The sequence below is a fragment of the Oncorhynchus nerka genome, linkage group LG12, assembly GCF_034236695.1.
Source record: "Oncorhynchus nerka isolate Pitt River linkage group LG12, Oner_Uvic_2.0, whole genome shotgun sequence".
Taxonomy (NCBI): Eukaryota; Metazoa; Chordata; class Actinopteri; order Salmoniformes; family Salmonidae; genus Oncorhynchus; species Oncorhynchus nerka.
In genome coordinates this window covers 40783535-40789557 of record NC_088407.1, presented here as the reverse complement: position 1 = coordinate 40789557, position 6023 = coordinate 40783535, and the positions used below count along the sequence as shown (strand labels likewise).

At 41.7% G+C, this 6023-nt stretch overlaps 1 non-coding gene across 1 annotated transcript; it reads left to right on the top strand.

Annotated features, from left to right (window-relative positions):
* Positions 1–1292: 1292 nt before the first annotated feature.
* Positions 1293–1364, top strand: LOC115139100 (small nucleolar RNA SNORD50). The gene has a single exon (XR_003865062.1). It is a non-coding gene; the product is annotated as a small nucleolar RNA SNORD50 (small nucleolar RNA).
* The last annotated feature ends 4659 nt before the right edge of the window (positions 1365–6023 follow it).

Here is a 6023-nt window from a genome sequence, read left to right as displayed (position 1 = left end):
AACCGCAAGGTGTCCACCTCAACCGAGGCTCAGCCCGCCTGGATGCGCACGCTGCGCACCACTGCCACCAATTGGCTGACGCTCATCCCACAGGTGGTCAACCACCTCAAGCGTATGGTGGAGAATATCAAGGTAACGTCCCAGTAATGTCTCATCTGGTTTGAGCAGCATCTGTGGGATCTGATGGGTTGAGGTTGGAAGAGTGTTCTTATGGTATTTTGCCACTTCTATTTCTTTATATTACTTATATTTCACACGTACGTATGTACATACCGTAACACTTCAGGGAAACGCAGTCTCAAATAGCCGCCTGTCCCTCTAACTAGCCAGGCAACAGCACACATTTCAGCAAATAAATGCCTGTTTCAAATAAACGCTGGGTCTAAATTAATTGATTACCGTGAATAGTTTTAGGTTTGTTAGATTTTTTTTACATTGAAAAAATTTGAGTAATTTCTGAATGATTTAATCACAACTTTTTATTTTTACGAAATAGAGGCATACTAAAGGAAAAGGAAACGCGACATGGTATGTAGATAACACGTTAGCGCAGGAAATGAAGAAATTGTCACCTCCTCCCTAACCCCCCTCCCTTCTCCTTTCCGGTTCCCCTTGTTGGGCTGCTCAGGCACTGACATGATGGGTAAGATGCTGAAAATGCAGATGCTGGAGGATGAGGATGACCTGACCTATGAGAGGCAGCTGATATTCATTACCTCTAATTGGGGATCATACTTAATGTGTCCTTTTTCCATCTGCGATGTGGGATATTCGTTTGTTTGAGTGCCGATGTGTGCTACGTTTATTTTATTTTATTTATTTCACCTTTATTTAATCAGGTAGGCTAATTGAGAACAAGTTCTCATTTACAACTGCAACCTGGCCAAGATAAAGCATAGCAATGTGAAGTCAATAACACAGTAGAAAAAAATAGTCTATATACATTGTGTGCAAAAGCATGTATTTCATGATCGTTATATCTTTGTTGTTTTTGGAAGTTTCACTATCAATAAAATGTGGAACTCTACTCACGCTGCACCTTGGTCCAATTTTTCATACGATGGTCGTGACAAAAATGTATTAAAATGCTGGAAATTGAACAATTAACTATGCAAATGAGCAAAAGCTGTCTGTGTTAAGGAAATGGACACCAGTCTCAAATAGAAGCCTGTCTCTAATAAGCACCTGTTGTGTACAGTGATTTAAGCAAATAAAGGCCTGGGCTATTCATTTAAGTTTTAGGCTACACTTGCGCACACGGACTCAAACTGCCTTCTCTTAAGGATCTTTGCATTAAATGATGAGTCTATCCTGAACCTGATTTCATGTGAATGAAACTCTTATACGGATCTGACTTCTGATAATGCAATTCACAAACACTCAGGGTGTGGGTTTCTTTTTAAGGACTGTACAGGTGAAAAGAATGCCACACACAAGATCCCCTGTTCTGCTTCTTTGAGCGCGAGGTGAAGATGGGCACCCACATGCTTCAGGAGGTGCGCCAAGATCTGACTGATGTGGTGCAGGTGTGCGAGGGCAAGAAGCCAACCAACGACCTGCGGACCTTCATCAACCCTCATCAAACTCCTACACTTCTTCCACTACTATGAAACGCTTTTATAGGTGAAGCAAGAGCACATTTTCTTCTGGAAATGTACCTTTTCCAGTTATACCCCAATGTGGTTGTACAGTCACAATGTGTGAAATTTAATATGGTAACATATAGACTATTTCAAGTCAATATGGTTATATAGAGTGTCGAGAAGGATTCCCAATGCTAACATGTAGCATGTCTCCTCCGGGTATCCTGCCTCATAGTTGGTGCCACTACACCGTGCCTGCCTCCATGACTGTCATCCAGTGGGTGGCCGACTTCAGCGAGCACGTCAAGCAGCTGCAGGCCATCTCCCAGGGAGCTGCCAGCGAGGGCGCTAAGGAGCTCAAGGTACATTCATCTGACTTCTATATTAAAGGGATAGATTCCTGTCAAAGGAAGATCTTCGTGGATTTGGTGTTACCTTAAAATGTTAAAATGACTCCATTAATGTTTTCTCACAGTTGATAGACACCCTGTTTGCCTAATTCGTCAGGTTAGCATATTGCTAATGCTCGCATCTCATTTGGATATTATTCATGTCACAACTTCTGCCGAAGTTGGTCCCTCTCCTTGTTCGGGCGGCGTTCGGTGGTCAATGTCACATGCCTTCTAGTCACCACCGATCCATGTTTCATTTTCATTTTGTTTTGTCTTATTCATACACACCTGGTTTCCATTCTATTAATTAATGTTCCTTACTTAACCCTCTGACTTCCCTCTCTGTTTTGTGCGTTATTGTTTGTCATGTGGGTTCGTTCTTTTGTGCTCTGGAAGATTGTGTTTTTCCTTGTTGGAACATTACCGGTACTTATATTTTGAGTAAATTTGGATGATTACTCATATCTGATCCTGCGCCTGACTCCGCATTTTTCCATTCACCAACAACCTCACAATTCATTCAACTCTGAATGACTTGAACTACTCTAAATAAGTCAATGAACAGTTGTTCAGTTTTACAATTAAGAACAAAGCCACTCTAGAAGTTTAATACCCTTTAATACCACATGGTGGATTTGCCATGGCTTGATACCATAGTTGACCAGGAACTTGAGACATTGGACTAGGTATTGGACCACCCACTCTGAATTCATGTCTCTTCTGTCCAGAACATCCATGTGTGCCTGGGCAGCCTGTGTGTCCCTGAGGCCTACATCACGGCCATCCGTCAGTATGTGGCCCAGGCCAACAGCTGGTCCCTGGAGGAGTTGTGTCTGGAGGTCAACGTCACCACCACACAGGAGGCCGCATTCGACGTCTGCAGCTTGGGCATCAAAGGTCCACTCATCAGTCTCTCTATATACAGTACGAGTCAGGGCACTAGGTATTCTCACCAGAGAGGAAGAATTACCACAACCCCAGCGGAACACTAAAGCTACTTTTTGATATAGTTGTACTTTGGTGCAGATTTTCCTTGGTGTCTTGGACCCATATTAAGGCTAGTCCTGGATCAAAAAAACATTTCATAATGGAAACTCCATTGAAAGAGTTATTTGGTTGGCTGTGATGATACACTTAGCCTCACTGAGGAGTGCTTTGATAACACCACCTTAATACTCAAATAACTTCTAGGTCAATGTCTACTGACTGGAAGAAAAAATAAGTGTTTAAACCCAACCCCTATTGTTTATCTAATGTTTATGATCAACCTAAGTGATCTTAACATACCCCTCTTTCTTTCTGACAGGTCTGAAGCTGCAGGGAGCCACGGCAACAACAAGCTCTCTCTCTCCAACTACATCTCCGCTGAGCTGCCACTGACTCAGCTGCGCTGGGTGACGCAGTTGAGCACTGAGAAGAGGCACATGGTACGGCTCATAACAACATAAATACTGCACTGTACACGAATGTACAAATGTTAAGCGATTGAGCTCAATGCTTTCATTGGATTCAATTCAATACAAAAACTTGATTTATCCCCTCCGGGCTATTGCCAGATTACAAATATCAACTTTCTCCACATATAATACCAACCTCACATTCCCTTAGAATGTATCCAATAAATAGATGGCTCATAGGAAGTCAGTCAAATACATATAATTAAGTTGGGAGCTATTCCTAGTCTATATTGTCCAAATACCATAAAAATTGTACTGTCTTAATGATATAACACACTTGTATATCTCTCAATCCCACAGGTCACTCTGCCTGTGTATTTGAACTTCACCCGAGCCGATCTCATCTTCACCGTAGACTTTGACATCGCCACCAAGGAAGACCCTCACAACTTTTACGAGTAGTGTCACCAGAAGCCTAGGGAATTCCTATTAATAAATCATTCCTATTAATAATTTATTTGTAGTATAGTACTCTTATGAAACAGTTTGTATGGGTAATGTCGATATGAAACACTTTATTCAAGTAAGTGTTATGCAGGTGAGTGAGGACCCAAAAGCGATTTAACAGAAACAGAGTCTTTTAATGTCCAAACAGGGAAAACATAAATCCTCAATCTTTACAGGAGATGTCCAAACAGGGAAAACATAAATCCTCTATCTTTACAGGAGAGTCCCCCTTCTAGTAGTAGAGGAGAATAGCAGGGCTAGCGGCAACAGACTGCTGGTCCCTCCGGGTAGGTGCGGGCCATAGAGGACAGAGACACCTGCTCACACGCAGCATCTGATGAAGAGGCAGATTACGACAGGACGGGACAAGGGCAAAGCAAACAAGAATCCGACAAGGACAGAAGCAGAAACAGAGAGAGAAATAGAGACTTAATCAGAGGGCAAAAGAGGGGACAGGTGTGAGAGAGTAAACGAGGTCGTAAGGAGAATGAGGAACAGCTGGGAGCAGGAACGGAACGATAGAGAGAGAGAGAGATAGAGAAAGTAACCTAATACGACCAGCAGGGGGAAACGAAGAGAAGAGAAAGCACAGGGACAAGACATAACATGACAATACATGACAGTAAGTGTAGTTGGAATAAAATCTGCATTTAACATCCATTGTAATTGGGAAGTGGTCAAGGAAGTCTGAGTAATGTGGTCAGTTGTCTTGTGTATGGAAAAAAAAGGAGGCCCATGGAAAATGGGTCAGCTGGTTTGTGTATGGAAAAGGGAAGTTGGAACAAGTTAGGAGACGGATTCTGTATATTTTTATGATGGTGTAAAGATGTTGGTTAATGACATTAATGACAGTGTCAATGATTTAAAATGTGGTTGCTAGTTATTAAATTACTATTGGTTGCTGCATACATTTCAAAATGTATTTTTAAAATGAGACTGTTCCATGATTTTAGTCTTAATGTGTGACCTTTTCAAAATGCATGACTCATAATTGGGCACAGAAGAGCCTGTGCACAATTTCCATATTACGAGTCTCCTTTTAAAAGTGAGGCAACCATATTGCTGCTTACTTATACAGATAGAATGGCTAACCAAACTATGGTTAAACCTGAGCCCTTTACTTTGTAACTGTGATATTTGATTCATCGTTCCTCTGCTCTTGGGCTGAATTCCAAATGAACCCTAGCCCCTTGATGTAATGTGGAATGTTCACCCTGGTGTAATTAATACAATTGTCCAATCCTTTCATATGTACAGATGATCCTCTACATTCATGGGGGGGGGGGGTGTATGAGGGGAGCTGTCTGTCATTGTCAGAACAGATGGAGAGCCACATAGCAGAATGTGCTGTGTTTACAGGAAATTCAGAAAGATTGTGGATGCTTTATTCTCAAGGACTTACAGAATACTCAAATCGAGTCACTTTATTATTTAATATTAGTCTAAAGCACATCCTTCTACCACATATTTATTCCATAACTACCATTCAATAGAACTTGCAAATGCATTATTTATTCATCCCCCAAAATATCACTACACCAAAATATAAACCAGCAATACAAATTAATATGGAATGCTATTCCTCACATGTGTAAGAATGAAGCTCTGCAAATTCTTTTGAAAAGAGTGAAAGTGCATATTTGCATTCATACTGGACTCAGATGTTATCCTTGTAAATGTGAATAACTTCTACATCAATGTTCTCCAATAGATTGATTTATATCAATTTGTCCTACAAGAAAGACAGTGATACCGTATACCGTATGGCAAAAAAAGTGCCTGTGTTTTCCCGGGGGGGGGGGGGACGACGACGACGACGCACTGCCTCTTCCTGTGGCCACACCCTTGTGCTGTCTCTGCTCGTGGAGAACCGAACTTCCATTTGAAGAGTCACCTGAGAGAGACGGGACTGTCAGGAGACTTCTCTGAAGAGCTCTTCTTTGGGATTTGGTTGGCAGATCGCATCAAACTTTTAGGTGCCTACACCTACTGTACTGGTGTGTGAGGCCATTCACAGCCTACCAACATAGTATTTGATACAATAATAAAGTGAAAATGGAAATGACCCTACCACCTATTAGCCCTTTAAAAAAACACCCTTTCCACTATTTAACCCTAGCTAGTCCTACTCTAGACCAATAGTC